This window comes from Phocoena phocoena, chromosome 20 (genome assembly GCF_963924675.1).
Source record: "Phocoena phocoena chromosome 20, mPhoPho1.1, whole genome shotgun sequence".
NCBI lineage: Eukaryota > Metazoa > Chordata > Mammalia > Artiodactyla > Phocoenidae > Phocoena > Phocoena phocoena.
The window spans coordinates 31484609-31501216 of NC_089238.1; the positions used below are offsets into that span (position 1 = coordinate 31484609).

The 16608-nt window shown below is 44.5% G+C and overlaps 1 protein-coding gene across 1 annotated transcript in view; it reads left to right on the forward strand.

The window, feature by feature from the left end:
* Nucleotides 1-226: 226 nt before the first annotated feature.
* NUP93 (nucleoporin 93) overlaps nucleotides 227-16608 on the forward strand; it is a 105843-nt gene continuing 89461 nt past the window's right edge. Inside the window, exon 1 of the mRNA XM_065898489.1 lies at nucleotides 227-316. The gene's annotated coding sequence lies outside the window, so the exon portion shown is untranslated. The remainder of the gene's footprint in view (nucleotides 317-16608) is intronic.

Consider the following 16608-nt stretch of genomic DNA (forward strand, 5'->3'; position numbering starts at 1 on the left):
AATCCGCGCAGGCAATTGTGGGATCGCTTTCTCCGGCAGGAGCCGACTCTAACCAAGTGGGAGGGGTGAGGGCGGTGGCTGGGTGCGTGTGGGGAGGGAGAGCTCAGTCGAAGGCCCCGCCCAATCCCCGCCCAAACCCCGCCCTTGTCCGTGTCCTCCTCCTCGGGTCTCCATAAAGTTCATTTGGCGGCGCGCCGCGCGGGGTCTTCTGGGAAGGCCTGTCTCGGCCAATCCGAAAGCGCGGGCGAGCGGCGCGAGACGCGGCCGGCGCGTTTTCTAACCCGGACCTGAGCGGCTGACGCGGCTGCAACGCCAGGTAAGGGTGTTTGTGGCCCCGTCGTTTCGACACGGGGCAGGTCCTTGAACCTAAGGTCCAGAGGCTGGGCGGAGCCCGGTCCCCGAGCTCGGAGCCGTGCTGCTCACACTTCCCGTTCGCCTCATGGCAGACGGCACGCCTGACGCCTGCGACACAGCGCCCTGTTGAACCGCCCCCCATTATAGCGTCGGGCTGCGCTCCGGGAGTGCTTTCTATCTGCCCTCTTTCTGAATGCGGAGCCTCGGCCCCCTGGCGACCCTCCTATCCCACTACAGCGCTCTGCCGGCGCGCCACGCCCACCCCTGCCCTGCGAGTCTACCCTTGGCTGTATAGGTGCCCCTCCCCGCCACCACACTCCGCCTGGTATCTTCCTGACCGCGCCCTGTCAGCTTCCTCGCTCGCTCCTCGGGGATACTCTATCGGGAGGCGTTTCCCTCCCGGGAAAGGGACTACCCTGTGAGCCTTGGCCTATCTCCTCTGTCTGCATCCAGCGGAATGCGCCATCCCGTGCAGGGAGATGCTAGTGATTAGAACCTGGAGGTGGCCCGCACTTTCTCAGGGCCCACAGCACCCCATCCTCTGCAAAGGCAATGCCTGCATTTATTGGGTCTCTTTTTTAAAAATTACGGGGCCGACCGCAGGGGTCTTTGTTCCAAGTTTGGACGACCCATTGACAGAGCTGCTGGTCCAGGTTTGCCCCTCTGTCGGGTGTGAGAAGAGGTTATGATTTGTTTAGACCAAAATGTTTTTCAGCAAGGGTCACCTTTCTGTTCTGTTTGGGGGCTGTGAGAGGGTGCCCTTGGGCATCGTATCCTTTTTTCTTTCTTTCAGTTATTCTTCTTTGTGAATTTGTGTTTGGGACATTTTCATTTTTTATTCGTGGTGATCTCACTCAAGGCTCATCGTTCTTAATACCTGTTTATTAGGTTAACAGATCCCACATGAATATCTCCAGCCTGGGCCTCTCCCTTGACCTATATCCAGCTGCCTACTTTAATATCTCCACTGTGATGATTTGTAGGGAACTCAACCTGAACATTTCAAGATAGGGCTAGCAAGGTTCCCTCCACTTCTCTTCCCAGACTGCTTTTCTTGCTGTTTTTTTTTTTTCTCAGTAATGTAAAAGGCTCTGACCGATAACCTATGAGTCATCCTTAACTGCTCTCTTTCTTTCTTACTTCACATCCAATGCTTGGCATCCTGGGCCAGGTCACCATCACCTCTCCTGGATTATTGAAATAGTCTCCCACCTGGTCTCCTGGCTTCTGCCCTGGCCCCTATTTTCAGCACAGCAGATAGAAGGACCCTCCAGTGGGTCCCCATCTCATTTAAAGATGAACTCCTTACAGTGAGTTTTAAGGCTTTACATAATATGACCCACTGTTATTTTCCCACTTTCGTTTTCTGCTACCCTCTCCTTCCACATGGCAGACATGCTTCGACCTCAGGACCTTTGTGCTTGCAATTCAATATTCATATGGTTCGCTCTCACTTCTTTCAGGTTTTTATTCAAGGGTCACCTAGTGAGACATTCCCCACTTCCTATCTTCCTTTATTGCTTTAGTCGTTCTTATATTTTACTCATTTATCTGTGTATTGTTTGTTTTCCCCCTCTAGAACGTTATCTGTTTTGTTCCCTGATGTATCCCCAGCACCTAGACCTGACACACAGTAGGTGCTCAACAAATAGAAAATAAATCCATGTTCCTGACACTGTTAGAGGCTTGGGGATCCATTGGTGACTGAGATAGGCCTGCGCTCACTGAGCTGCTGTTTCTGTGGAGCACATCATCAGCAATAAGCCCGCAGGGGTAGCATGTAGTGGCAGGGCCTTTTTAAAAAGAGGTCAAGGATGTCTGAACAGAGACCTGTTTGAAATCAGAGAGGGGAGTATCTCGGGCAAGAGCATTCCTGGAATGGGAACAGCAAGTGCAAATACCCTGAGGTGGGAACATTAGAGATGTGGTGAACTTGAGTGTCTAAACCTGCTTCCTGATGGGCTGAGGTAGAAAATTAGGTAGAGAGAAAGATAGATACGCCAAGGAGAAGGAGGGGTCAGAGCAAAGACCTGGAGGTGAGGACCTGAGGTATGTTCAGGGAACAGGTCACTTTAATTCAGCAGACATTTTATTCGGTAACTTTTTTAAGTTTGTACCAAACTTAGCAGCTGAGGATTCAAAGCTGAGCAGTCTGTGGACCTCACCCTACAGGAATTCTCCATGTACAGAGAGAAACAGTCTTGGGAATAAAATCATCACAACTCTTCACCTGGCCAGGGAAGAACAGTAATAGATGGTTGAGAATAGTGTGGGAGGGGTTTGAGGTAGGTAGGACTGTCCCAGCTGACTTTGCAAGGTACACAGGAGTTCCCATGTGCCAGGGTATGTTTGTGTTCTAGCAGAGTGTACACCTGTATGTGCCAGTGTGTGAAGGGAGGAAACAGCATGAGGCATCCCAAGGAGTAGAGAATTGCTAGGGTATCTTTGCCGGGAGGCAGTAAGAGATGAAGATGGTAAGGGTGGCAGTGCCCGTTCTTTGGAGGGTGCCCCTATTGGCCGTGTCAACGCCAGAGCACTTCCTTCTATAGGAGATGGAAGGTGTTCCTGAGGGTATAAAGCCAGGGGAACGTTTCAGAAAGACCTCTCTAGCCAAGGGGAGTGTAGGTTAGAGGAAAAAGAAGGCTTAGAGTGTTGAGGTAATCAGGAGAAGAGCGTGAGGTTAGAGTGGGGGCAAAAGAGATGAGGGTTCGACTTTCCGAAAGGTTTAGGAGATGGACCTGGAGATTGGTTGTTTGGAGAGGAAAGGGAGCCTGAGGTGGTTTCTGGCTGAATTGACTGGTGCTAATTGTTTTATCAAGAGAGACTGGAAATGCAGGAGGAGGAAGTGGTGCTGGTGGTGGTGGCAGTGGCAGCTAAGAGGGGAGAGAAGTGAAGCGTTTGGGATAATATGTAGTTTGAGGCATCCACTGGTCAGCCAGCTGTAGATGTCAGGTGAACAGTTGGAAATATTGACCCTGGGAGAGAGCTGGGCTGGACATAGAGATATGGAAGTCACCTTTGTTTTGATAGGTCAGTGTCCTTGCCTGGGCCCAGATAGGCCTCCGAGGTCCATGGAAAGGCAGCCTTGAGCCTCCTGGCACTGCCTGCTTAGGAGTGTGTGTGTGGTTCTCTTGGATGCACATGTGTATGTGAACGGATTCAGAGAGGTCTGTAGCCATCTGGGAGATGGATGGCTGTGGTAGGAATTGTAGTTGAAGTTCAAGTGGATGTTATCCAGAGAAATATATAGTGTGAGAAGAGGAGGTCCAAGGATAGAAGCTTGGCATTTGAGGGGTGGGTAGGTGAAGGAGGCATAGCAGAGGAGGCTGAGAGAGGGAGGAGGAGGAGGAGAACCAGGAGAAGGTGGAGTCTCCACGTCTTGGGAAGAGAGAGTTTCAGGAAGGAAGGAGTGGTTAGGATGTCAAAGGCTGTGAGAAAGGAAGGATTGAAGAGTCCGTTGGATTTGGCAGTTGGGTCAGTGGTGACTGCCGGGGAGTTCAGGAAATGGGAGGCAGGCAAGCAAATGTTAGATGGCAGTGGTGATGAATGAATGATGCGTGACAGGGGATGGCCGTCTCTTTATGAAGGGAGTGGGAGCCAGAGGAGGACACGGGGTCGAGGAAGTTTTTAAAAATAAACTTATTTTAGATTTGTTTTAGATTTATAGAACACATGCAGGATAGTACAGAGTTCTCTGTACCCCTCACCCAGTTTCCCCTACTGGTGAGGAATTATTTTAGGGAAGGAGAGACCTAAATCCTAGAAGGAACCAATGACAGTGGAAAAAAAGGACAACCTTCCTGAGCTCTGGCTGTACGCAGGTCTCTGCCATGGGCTTTACTTCTATAATCTAATGCCATCCTCACGGCAACCCTGTGATGTCAGGCTTACTCCCTTCCCTGTCTCCCTCGTTTCAGTAAATGGCACCTCCATGGTCTGAGTTACTCAGGCTTAAAACCTTGGCATTGTCCTTGACTTCTTTTCTCCTCTCACACTCTACATCAGCAATTCATGTCTACACTAAGTCTACTCTTAAAATGTAGTATCCATGAATCAGACCCACTTTTTGTCTCTTCCACCACTATCACCCTGGTCCACGCGGGTCTCAGGTATCACATCTGAGTGATGGAGTAGCCTCCTGACTGGTCTCCCTGTTCTTACTTTGTCCCCTCAAGCCCCCTGTCTGTTCTCCACACAGCAGTGGGAATGAGCCTTAGAGAAGGCTCAACCCTTCACTGGCTCCTGTCATAAGTAGGCTGAAATCCAGAGTCCTTGGTGCTGGGAAGCCGACATGATCTGACCCTGTCCCAACCCCTTCTCCCACCACCCTTCCCCATGATTATGTGCTTCAGCCACGTGGCCTCCTGCTCTTCAACTATGCAAACTACACTTCTGCCTTGTTTCCTTGGCAAGAACATTCTTCCCCCAAATATCTACATAGCTCACCCCCTTACTTCAATCAGGTCTCTGTTCAAAGGTTTCCTTTTAAAAGAAGCTTCTCAGAACACCCCAGCTAAAGCAGTCCTACCATCCACTCTGCTGCATTTCCCTGTTTTACCTCCCTTATAGCATTTATCAATACTTGGCATCATGTGTCTATATGTTTATGTATTTTTATTGTCTGTCTCCTAATAGACATAAGCTCCCTGAGGCTGGGGAACTTTGTCTGGTTTTTCCATAGCTCCATCCCCATTGCTTTGAACAAACAGTACCTAGCATGTGGTAGATGCTCAATAAGTATTTGTTAAATGAATGAAGGAAAGCTGCCATATAAATCACCATGACCTGAGTGGCTTAAACAACAGAAGTTTGTTTTTCTACAGTTCTGGAGGCTGGAAGTCCAAGACCAGGGTGCCACATGGTTGGGTTCTGGTGAGGACCCTCTCTCTTTCTGGCTTGTTGGTAGCCACCATCTCGAGTGTGCTCACATGTACATGGGGCTCTAACTTTGGTGAACTTTACAAGGCAAACACAGGAATTTAGAAATTGAGTCATTAGGCATTTGGGGAAAGGTTTGCTGAAGGTTATTCTGGCAGTTAGTGACTGTGTTGAGGATCTAGCTACTGTTTAAGGGCACTGTTGGAGTTACATATTTAAAAAAAAAAAGGTAAAGCTACAAAATAAATTTTAAGCTGTTTGGGAGAGAAGGAATCTAGGTATTAATAGATGATAACATAAGGCAAATGAGGAGAATGTCAGCAGGGTGGTGGACTAACAGGTCCTCACGCTTTGTCCCCCCATAAAAACAACAAAAACAGCAAATAAACAACTATATAGTGACGAAAGTAGCTCTGTGAGAACTCCAGAGTGAAATAAGGAGGCTGCAGAAACCCTGTGGAGGGACTTCCCCAGTGGCGCAGTGGTTAAGAATCCGCCGGCCAATGCAGGGGACAGGGGTTGGAGCCCTGGTCCGTGAAGATCCCACATGCCGCGGAGCAACTATGCCCGTGCACCACAACTACTGAGCCTGCGCTCTAGAGCCCACAAGCCACAACTGCTGTAGCCCGCGCGCTTAGAGCCCGTGCTCCGCAGCAAGAGAAGCCATTGCAATGAGAAGCCCGCGTACCGCAACGAAGAGTAGCCCCTGCTCGCCACAACTAGAGAAAGCCCATGCATAGCAACGAAGAGCCAAGGCAGCCAAAAATAAATAAAAATTTAAAAAAGAAAAAAGAAACCCTGTGGAGCACAAAAACAGATGGCTGGCCACATAGAAACATGTAAGGCAAATAAATAAATGGAGTAGAGAGGAATCTAGATGAGGGGAGATTCCTGTGGGATGGCTATTGAGGAAAACCATTTTGGTAAGTAGGACTTGAATTCGTGGTAAAACAATAGCTGATGTTTGAGTGGTTACTGTGTGGCAGGCGAGGAAGGTACGTCTATTTTTCCACTTCACAGGTGAGGCCCAGAGGGAGTAATTAACTTGCCCAAGGTCATCCAGCTAGAGGGTACAGTTCCTGGCTGGATCTCAGGGTTGTGGTAGAAGGTGAGTAGATGTTCCTGGTTGTGAAAAATGGCATGAGCACAGAGCTGGGTATGCACGAGGACGGTCAGGGGCAGAGTGAAGCACATTACTGGTACACAGGGTTTCTCCAAAAACAGTGCCTCCTCTGGATCCCGTGAGTGGAAGGTATTGAGGGCTTTTGTTCAGGAGCAACATAGGGAAAGTGATGGTGGAAAGAGGAACGTGGTCACAGTGAGCAGAGTGATGTGCAGTGGGAGGGGCTGGAACTTGCATCTAGCAAGAACTTGGGCTTAAAGGGAGGGAAGTCTGGCCTTGAGTGATGGTGATGAAGATGGAAGCAACAGTTAGACTAACCTTATTGTGGTAATCATTTCACAGTATTTATGTCTATCAAACCACATTGTGTGCCTTAAAATTACACAATATTGTGTGTCAGTTATATCTCAATAAAGCTGGAAAAGGAAAAAAAGCAACAGAAGATGCTGCAAAAATAAAGTATCCCTTGCTCTCTAAATCTGTTTAGGTAATGAGAGATTTGGAGAGTGAGGGATGTCATGTTATCTGAATCTGTAGTATCTGGTTTCCTGAGATTTTGTCAGGGAGAGCAATAGTTTGGATAATGAGGAATACCTGTGTGTTCTTTCTCAAAAATGTGTCTGCCTCTGTTTTGGTTTCTGAGTCTGGAGAGTGGAGAATAGCTGTAAATAAACAGTCTGAGGTCATGCACAGGTGCAAGAAGGGTGAGTTAGAACCTGAGAGAGTGCAGCCCAGGTACAGGTGAAGGGGTTTGGGAGGGCGTCTGGTGGCAGCGATGGTGGTGGGTGGATAACTGCATTTTGAGGTGCACCGGGTGTGGCATTTGTGGGTTTGAGTGGAAACGCACCGGCAGTGCCTGGAAGCTCCTGGTTTGGAGCGTGAGTTCAAGAAGCAGGATGGGAGTGTGGATTTGACATTCATTGCCATCGAGGAGTCAGGGGCAGTGGTGAGACAAACACGCTGAGGCAGGGAGCTTAGAGCAGTTTTAAAATGAACAAGTTATTAAAAATTAGAAAAGGTCACATGCACTTATGGAAAGGATTCAGATTGACAGAGGGTTATACAACGAAAAGTAGAAATCTCCCAAATCTTAGATTTGCCCTCACTCTGGAGATAATGCTAAGTTTCTTGCTATGCTAATGTTATGTTTCTTGCTATTTCTTCTAAATTGTATCTGTGAACAAACCTTAATATGTGTATTATATATATTAACATATACACTTAATATATGTTGAGTGTATAGCTTGATGAATTTTTATATATGTATTCAATCATGTGACGATCACCCATATTGAGATATAGAGTATTTCCAATACCCTGGTGTCTTCCCTTCAGCTGCCATATAAACCACCATGGCCTGAGTGGCTTAAACAACAGAAGTTTGTTTTTCCACAGTTCTGGAGGAAGTCCGAGACCAGGGTGCCACATGGTTGGGTTCTGGTGAAAACCCTCTCTCTTTTTGGCTCGTAGGTGGCCACCATCTCAAGTGTGCTCACATGTACTTTCCTGGGTGAATGTGTGTGTGGAGTAGGGGTGGGAGATAGAGGAAGCAGTTTTCTGGTGTCTCTTCTTAGGAGAGTACTGGTCCCATCATGAGGGCCCCCTTTTCATGACCTCATCTAAACCTAATTACCTCCCAAAGGTCCCTTCTCCAAATGCCTTCACATTGGGAGTTAGGACTTCAACATATGAATTTTAGAGGGACACATTTCAGTCTGTAGTACCAGAAAAGTTCTGTTGTGCTTCCTCCCAGTCATTCCCCATCCCCACCGACCCCCCGGATAACCAGTGTTCTGATTTCTAGCACCACAGATTAGTTTTTTCTCTTATTAAAATCCATATAAATCGAATCATGCAGTGTCTTTTTTTGGTGTCTGGTGCTTTAGTTCATTCTTATGTCTGTGAAATTTATCCCTGTTGTTCCATGTAGCTTTAGTTTGATCTTTTCCGTTGCTGTGTGGTATACCGGGGAATGACTACCACCATTAAAAACTCAAATGGTATAATTCTGTATATACAGTGTTTTAAGATTATTTGGGGTCGGTGGGGGGGGCAGGGGACTCAGACTTTAGAATCTGATAACAACTATAGTGCTTCTCTTATATTTTTTTAAAAAAATGTGTGCATATATTTCCCAGGGTTCCTGGTGCCTGTGATGCTGGTGTCATGGCTCTCAGGACAGGAAGCCTTCCTTAGTTTACAGCAGGGTTTCTCAACCTTGACACAATTGATGTTTTAGGCTGAATAATTCTTTGTTGTGGAGGTTGTGCTGTGCATCATAGGATGTTTAGCAGCATCCCTGGCCTCTGCCATCTAGATGTCAGTAGCACGTCACCTCTCTCTCTCAGTTGTGACAACCAAAAATGCCTCTATATATTGCAAGTGCTCCCTGGGGAGCAAAGCTGCCCCCAGCTGAGAACCGTTGGTTTTGAGATGAGCCAGAGCCTTTTGGAGGTAGACTTGGTGGTCTGCCCCTGTTTATGCCAGCTGAAATTATGGGGCCTGTATCATACCTCAGGTTCTTTATACAGATACTTTTCATCACCGCTGAAATGGGGCTGCTCCTTCCTTTAATTCAGTTTAAAGACTGAATTAAAATATCCCAGATTTAATCTACAGATTAAAATATCTGTAGATTCTTCATGGTGGGCAGGACCTTAGAAATCACCTGAGCCAACCCCTTCCTCTCACCGGTGGTGAAACTGGGAACCAGAGATGAGGAAGGGCCGGTCCCAGGGTCAGAGAGATGATGTGGGGCAAAGCCAGGATGGGGTGCACAGTTCTCCAAGAATTTGTCAGAAGGTAGGCTGTGTGGTTGCTTTATGTTTCTGTGTGATGCCAGATTGCTTCTCTTTGCTCATTGAAGATGAAATAATACAAGTGTTATGTATCAAGAAAGCTGATACTACACACTCCTTACTGCAAACACTGAGTCATCCAGGCCCATACTTGTACTGAATCACTCAGGTCTTTAATTTCTCTTCTGTCTAGGGTACTTTTTTTTAATTCTTTGGTTTTTTGTGTTTTTTTAGATTTATTTTATTTTATTTATTAAAAAAATTTTTTTTCAACCAATAGCAGTTATTTACAACATGTTTACAAATAAATCTATTACTTAAAATAGAGAACAGCTATTAAGAAATTTTTTTTTCACACACACACACACACACACACACTGTATTTTATTTTTACAAGAGATAAATAAACTGACACCAAGCATTGTAAATGGATGACCACAACAAAAGCAACAATGATTGCAGTTACCAAACATGAAACACACTCATACTATGTCATAATATTGACATTCAGTCCAGTAATCCTCCACTGTAACAGCTCCTTTATTTTTCAGTAAAAATTGATTTGTATATTTTTTGCCTCTGAGTCCTTGTGGGATTTTTAATTTTTTTTATTCAAACAGAAAGTCACAAAAATTATAATCATCCTCATCAGTTCACTCAGTCCCATGTAATTAATTTTTTTTCATCTTGATCTTTTGTTAGCACTTTTATGAATTCATGAGTTTTCCATTAGAGTTCTGAAAATGCTTTTTCATTCAGTTCAGCAGTATAGTCAGTTACCAGAAACCTGTACTTGTCAGAGTCTTTTCCATGAATTCCTTGAAGATGAAACCCTTTTACAGGAACATATTTGCAAAAGTAGTTCTTTGTTTTCTCCAGAAGTCTACCTTCTGAATAATGATTAGGTCTAACTTTTTTACTTAGTTTCACAGGACTATAAGGAGTTAATCCAACAGCACTTTTTTTGTTGTTAATCATTGTTTTCATCTTCTAGAGGCATCTGAAACAATAGTATCTTGTTAGGATGTAATTTTCTTTTGGTTGTTGTAATTGACAGCTGACAGATACAGTACAAAGTAGAATGATGCTGTCATTTAACCATAGTTTATGTATTCAGAAGAAGAGAGGAGAGCAGAAAGAGTCTTCAGCTTTTGACACCTCCTGTGAGGCTTTCCTCATTAATCTTGGTGTTGGACATTGAACACTGTTCTTGTGTTTTAATCCTGTTACAGTCTAATTAATAATAAGTTTGAGGGCAAGATTTCCACTTGAAATTCAATGCTAAATTTCTTTTGAATCACACCTTCATTGTGGAAATTTGTATTTATAATTAAAACCATATTTGATAGTGGGGAATGTAAAAACTGTACATTTAAAAATTGCAGGTGGGGCTTCCCTGGTGGCGCAGTGGTTGAGAGTCCGCCTGCCAATGCAGGGGACACGGGTTCGTGCCCTGGTCCGGGAAGATCCCACATGCCGCGGAGCGGCTAGGCCTGTGAGCCATGGCCGCTGAGCCTGCGTGTTTGGAGCCTGTGCTCCACAATGGGAGAGGCCACAACAGAGAGAGGCCCGCATACCGCAAAAAAAAAAAAAAAAAAAAAAAAAAAAAAATTGCAGGTGTCTCCCAGAAGTTCTTACTGAATGATATGAAGCTGTGATTAAATAAGTCATAATTTAGTATCATATATTTGCTAGAAGATTTTTTTGAAGCAGAGACATTTATAATTGACAAAGTGTTGCCAAATTGGCAACTTTGGGAAAAAGCTAAAATAGCATTTTACAGTGATATAAATCAGGAGAATTAATAAAATACTTTCTGTGTATCATCAACCCCTTGAAGGAGGTAAGCATTATCATCTCCTCTTTAGAGATGAGGAAATGATGAGGGGAGATTTGGGTTTTATCCCCAGGGTAAATCAACTGATTTATTATGAAGGATGAATGGCTAGGTAAAGAGGTACATAGGACGGGGTCTGGAAGAGTCCTTAGCACAGGAGCTTCTGTCTTTGTGGAACCGGGGTGCACCCTTCTCCCAGCGTGTGGATGCATTCACCAACTGAGAAACTCAACAAATCTCATTGTTCAAGAGTTTTTTTTTTTTTAAAGAGAAAGGTGAATATATGATCCAGTTTTTAAAAAATTTTATTTTATTTATTTATGGCCGTGTTGGGTCTTCGTTTCTGTGCGAGGGCTTCCTCTAGTTGTGGTGAGCGGGGGCCATTCTTCATTGCAGTGTGCGGGTCTCTCACTGTCGCAGCCTCTCTTGTTGCGGAGCACAAGCTCGAGATGCGCAGGCTCAGTAGTTGTGACTCACGGGCCTAGTTGCTCCGCGGCATGTGGGATCTTCCCAGACCAGGGCTCGAACCCGTGTCCCCTGCATTGGCAGGCAGATTCTCAACCACTGTGCCACCAGGGAAGCCCCCAAGAGTTTTTATAGAGCTTAATCTGCAGCCCTTGCTTCCCCTTCCCAGAGGTTGGTGGGTGAAGCTGAAAGTTCCAACTCTTTAATCACTTGGTCTTTCTGGTGACCAGCCCCATCCTGAGGCCACCTAGCTTAGCCTTTCCAAGTTACCTCATTTGCATACATTCAGGTGTGCTTAAAAGGGGTTCCTTGTGAGTTACAAAAGACTCAGAACTTCAGGACATTCCAAGGGTTTTAGAAGCTGTGTGCCAGGAACTTGGGGACAAAGACCAGATATATTTCTTATTATACTACACTACTCTTTTTTGGCTTGATTAAATATTTAACATGGTTATATTGGGAATGTGGAAATGACCATATTTTTCATAATTAAGATACATGTTAATAGCAAGTGAACCAAAATTATTTGATGCATTTTTGCTCTGCCCTATTTTTAAGTTCATTTCATCCTATATGCCATTTGGAGATTTTTTTTTTTTTTTCTCTTTGTTAAGAATGTTTATGTGCCTGGAAGGGACATTTTTTTGGACACTGAATGACAGGTGAGTGCTGACTAACTTGAGGAAATGGAAGTCTGCCCAGTCCTTGGTTTTAGCTCTAGGTGAGAGCTGTCTCTCTAAAGCCGTGGCTTTAATTTTTTCCCCTAGTTAATTTCTCAGCATCCTCTAGGTGTGGTGAAGAGGTCTGGATCTTGGGAACTTCCCACTAAGAGCATTCGCCATTTCTGTTTATTTATTATTATTATTAATATATATTTAAATTTTATTTATTTATTTTTGGCTGTGTTGGGTCTTCGTTTCTGTGGGAGGGCTTTCTCCAGTTGCGGTGAGCAGGGGCCACTCTTAATCGCGGCGCGCAGGCCTCTCACTATTGTGGCCTCTCGTTGCAGAGCACAGGCTCCAGACGCGCAGGTTCAGTAGTTGTGGCTCACGGGCCCAGTTGCTCCGTGGCATGTGGGATCCTCCCAGACCAGGGCTCGAACCCGTGTCCCCTGCATCGGCAGGCAGACTGTCAACCACTGCACCACCAGGGAAGCCCTATTATTTATTTTCAATTTTAAAAAATTTTTTGGCTATACCGCGGAGTATGTGGAATCTTAGTTCCCAGACCAGGGATCGAACCTGCACCCCCTGCATTGGAACCACAGAGTCTTAACCACTGGACCACCAGGGAAGTCCCACCATTTCTAATATAGCAGGGTGTCTGCAACCTCTGAAAAACAGTGGGTCATTGTCCTTCATTTTGATGGGGTACTTTTTATTGAAGTGCAATACACAGTCAGAAAAGTACATAAATCACGAGTCTATCTCAGTGAATGTTCTCAAAATGAACACACTATTAAGCAGCACCCAGAATAAAGAAACAAAGTTACCAGCCCCCCAGAAGCCTCCTTTCTGCCTCCTCCTGTTCCCCCCCACCCCACCCCCCCACCACCAAAGGATAACCAGTCTTGCCTTCTAACAGCAGTGATAAGTTTGCCCTTCATTTTAAGGCTTACTCGGGTGTTTGAGGAGGTCTGTGGAGGCTCAGTAGGACTTCTGCCAAGAGGCACGGAGAGCAATTTGTTGCTTAGGGCCCTGGTACCCTGCCATGCTCTCTGAAGCACCTTTCGGTGTTTCCAGAGACCTCTCAACAATCAGGCTCAGAGTCATGCTGACAGAGAGGAGCCTTAGTGCTGTCTGTCCTTGCTGGCCTTTTCTGGTCCAGCCCCAGTTTTGCTGCATTGACTGTTCCACATCCCACTTCTGTGGGTTCTCAGTGTGGCTTCTTCCTGGCTCCCTCCTCCGTAGCTCCCCAGGGGTGCAGCTGGCATCCAGTCTCTGCGTGTGTCTTGGCCAGATTTTTTCCCCAGCACAGAGCTTGGACTTCACCCTCTCACCTCCGCTCCCACTAATCATTCTGGTTCTCACTATTGGACAAAGCTAGTGAGGTTATTTTCATCATCAGTTTTCAGTATCTTGGGTCAAAATTGATATTTGGTTTGTTTAACCCCTATATTTTGTGGCTAAATTGATATTTATTTTGCAGAAGGGTTAAAAATCATCTTTAAATGTGTAAAATTAACCATATGTTTAAAAATTTTAATGAGATGATGACTACATCAAAGTATACATTTGGAAACTTTGATAACTTTTTTGTAAATCAGTTTCCACTGGTTGAGTTATAATGCAGGACAGATCCAGTTTTTCCCAAATATGGTATCATATACATTTCTCTCTTCTCTCAGACAGACATGGAGAAGCTTATTTTCTACTCTAAACTTATATAGCACAGTTCTTCCTGTATGTATATTTGTTCTTTTAGTTTGGAATTTGTTCACCTGAAAACTGGGCTGTTTCTTCTAAAATATCACTGGGTTTTTGTCTGGGTATTTAGAGGGAAAGCACTAGTCTGGACCAAGTGTGATCTGAATTCGTGCCATTTATACTGTCTCTGCCTTATGCTGTGCAGCCTCAGAAATGTTAAGTATCAGTTGGTAGTCGGAAGGGAATGTTTTTGCTTTGGTCTCTGCTTGCCAGTGGGTGCTGATTTGGCAAGAGTGTGTAGGAAGCCTTCAAGAAGAACAGTCTCCACAAACGGAAGAATAAAACTCCCATTCATTGAACAGATGAGAACCTACTATGTGCCAGGCACTGTTCTAAGAACCTGGGGTACCTCGGTGAACAAAACAGGCAAAAAAACCCTATCCTTGTGCAGTTTACATTCTAGCTGGGGGTGGGGGGCAGTGCTGAGGGTGGTTGCAGGTTGCACTCGTAAATATTTTGTTATAGGTCGGCATCAGAGGCAAGCTGACAGTTTAGCTGAGAGAGATAGGGAATCAGCCATGAGCATATCTGGGAGAGGTGCGTTCCAGGTAGAGGAAATAAGGAGTACAAAGAAAGCCTCTAGGGCAGGAATGTGCTTGACCCACTGGGGGACCAGCAAGGAGGCCCCAGGGTGGCTGGAGCCCAGGAAAGGAAGGGGGACAGGACTGGAGATGAGTCTAGGAGGTAAGAAGAGATGGCTTGCTTCTGTAGGGCTTCACTCTGTACAAGAAGTTTAAACAGAGGATGGATGTGATCAGACTTTCAAAGGATCATTGATTGCTGGATTGAGAAGACACTGTAGGAGACAAGGCCTGAAGCTGGGAAGCCAGGAAGAGGTGAGAGTGACTTGGGTGGGGGAATGTGGTGGGAAGAGGTAGATTCTGGGTGCATTTTGACGGTAGATTTGTAAGGCTTTGTTGGCCTATTTGAATGTGGGATGTGAGTCAGGGAGGCCCTTAAGGATTTTGGCCCAAGCAATTGACTGGAGCAGGCCAAGGAGCAGGTTTTGTAGATGAAAGGTTAAAGCTCAGTTTGGGGCATACTAAGTTTAGGATGTTGTTTAGAGATTCAGCCTTTATTTTACTATGGTCAAAATAATTCTATTTAGTTAACTTTTAAAAATCATATTTATTGGACCATATTAAAGTAAATCATGACTTTTATTTTGCATTTATTACCCTCAGATCCATCACTTTAAATCTTTGTATGGGCAAGTCATTTGAGAAGTTGAGCATTTTCTTTGTCTGAATTTGTCTGACATGGAAATGTTACGTGAAATGATAGATATATTTTTTCCTTTATTTTTCTTCTTTTTTTGAACATTAAAAAGTTTTGTTTTATTCAGGGAGTTCCAGAATTTTCCTTATGAAAGAAAAAATATTTCCTTCTCCTTGGCTCTGTTAGACAAATTATTTTTATCTTAGAGTAAAAAAAAAAAGTGTGGGGAGGGTTTCCCTGGTGGCGCAGTGGTTGAGAGTCCACCTGCTGATGCAGGGGACGCGGGTTCGTGCCCCGGTCCGGGAAGGTCCCACATGCCGCGGAGCGGCTGGGCCCGTGAGCCATGGCCGCTGACCTGTGCGTCCGGAGCCTGTGCTCCGCAACGGGAGAGGCCACAACAGTGAGAGGCCCACGTACCGCAAAAAAAAAAAAAAAAAAGTGTGGTGGTAAAAGGCAGCATATTTCTTTTTTTTTCTCTTTCTGGTGAGTGACCATGTTTCTGGTAGTTCATAGAATATCACTGGCCCTATAGGTTTCTAAGGAAAAACATTTCTCCATCAAGCAGGAGCCGTCGTTTAATTATACTCTCTGCTTCTTTCTTCTTCTGTCCCCCAGGATACCCTTCTCAATCTGTGATCCACATTTTCTCACAGGTAGAGGTGGCCAGTTACAGCTTGATTCTATTAGGTAAAAAAAAAAAAAAAAAAAAAAATGACAATGATTATCTAGAAACTTTAGGTAAAGAGTTACAGTGTATATGACTTTTTGTCTAAAGATTAAAGTCAGCTTGGCACTTCATAAAGAATACCAAAATGTCTTCATGTTTACTCCAGCTGAGCTATTTTTGTTTTAACCTTGTGCCCTTGCCTTTAAAGTTAATGTCCTTTAATGTTCATTTTTAAAAGTCCTTATTCTGCTGCTGTGGATTTATGGTGGAAACCATGCTCTTTTAACATTAACCTGAGCTTCATAGCTGAGATATAATTATATATTACATTAACATTGTAACTACAATTCTAGACCACAGGGATTTCTAAAGTACAATAGAAGCCATGGGTTTAAAACAAAGGGGAAAAATATAATCAAGAGCTACTATTTAAAGAATATTGTTCTTTTTTTAGTAAATAATAATTTTGTTAACCTCTTAGCAATGTAATTTTTTAAGATGATGTTGATACTATTTATCTTCTGTTGACTTAAATAGTGGTAGGAGTTTAAAACTCCTTCTCTTAGTTATGAACCTTATACAAGGATGGTACAGTATATAGAAGATTCATAAATGTGTAATATGCATTAAATATCAACATTGTTCACAGAGCTTTTCTCAGTTGTTGGAGAAACAGGTGATCTTGCTAATAATATTCATGGTCTAGAAGCCAGCTGCTACTTAAATTAGTATAATTATTAGTTGCAACAGTATCTCTAAAAGTAGTAGATATATTAACAAGTCATATTCTGAATGTCATATAATAAGCAGACATGGATCTCTGGTCTCAGAGATAAAGCTGA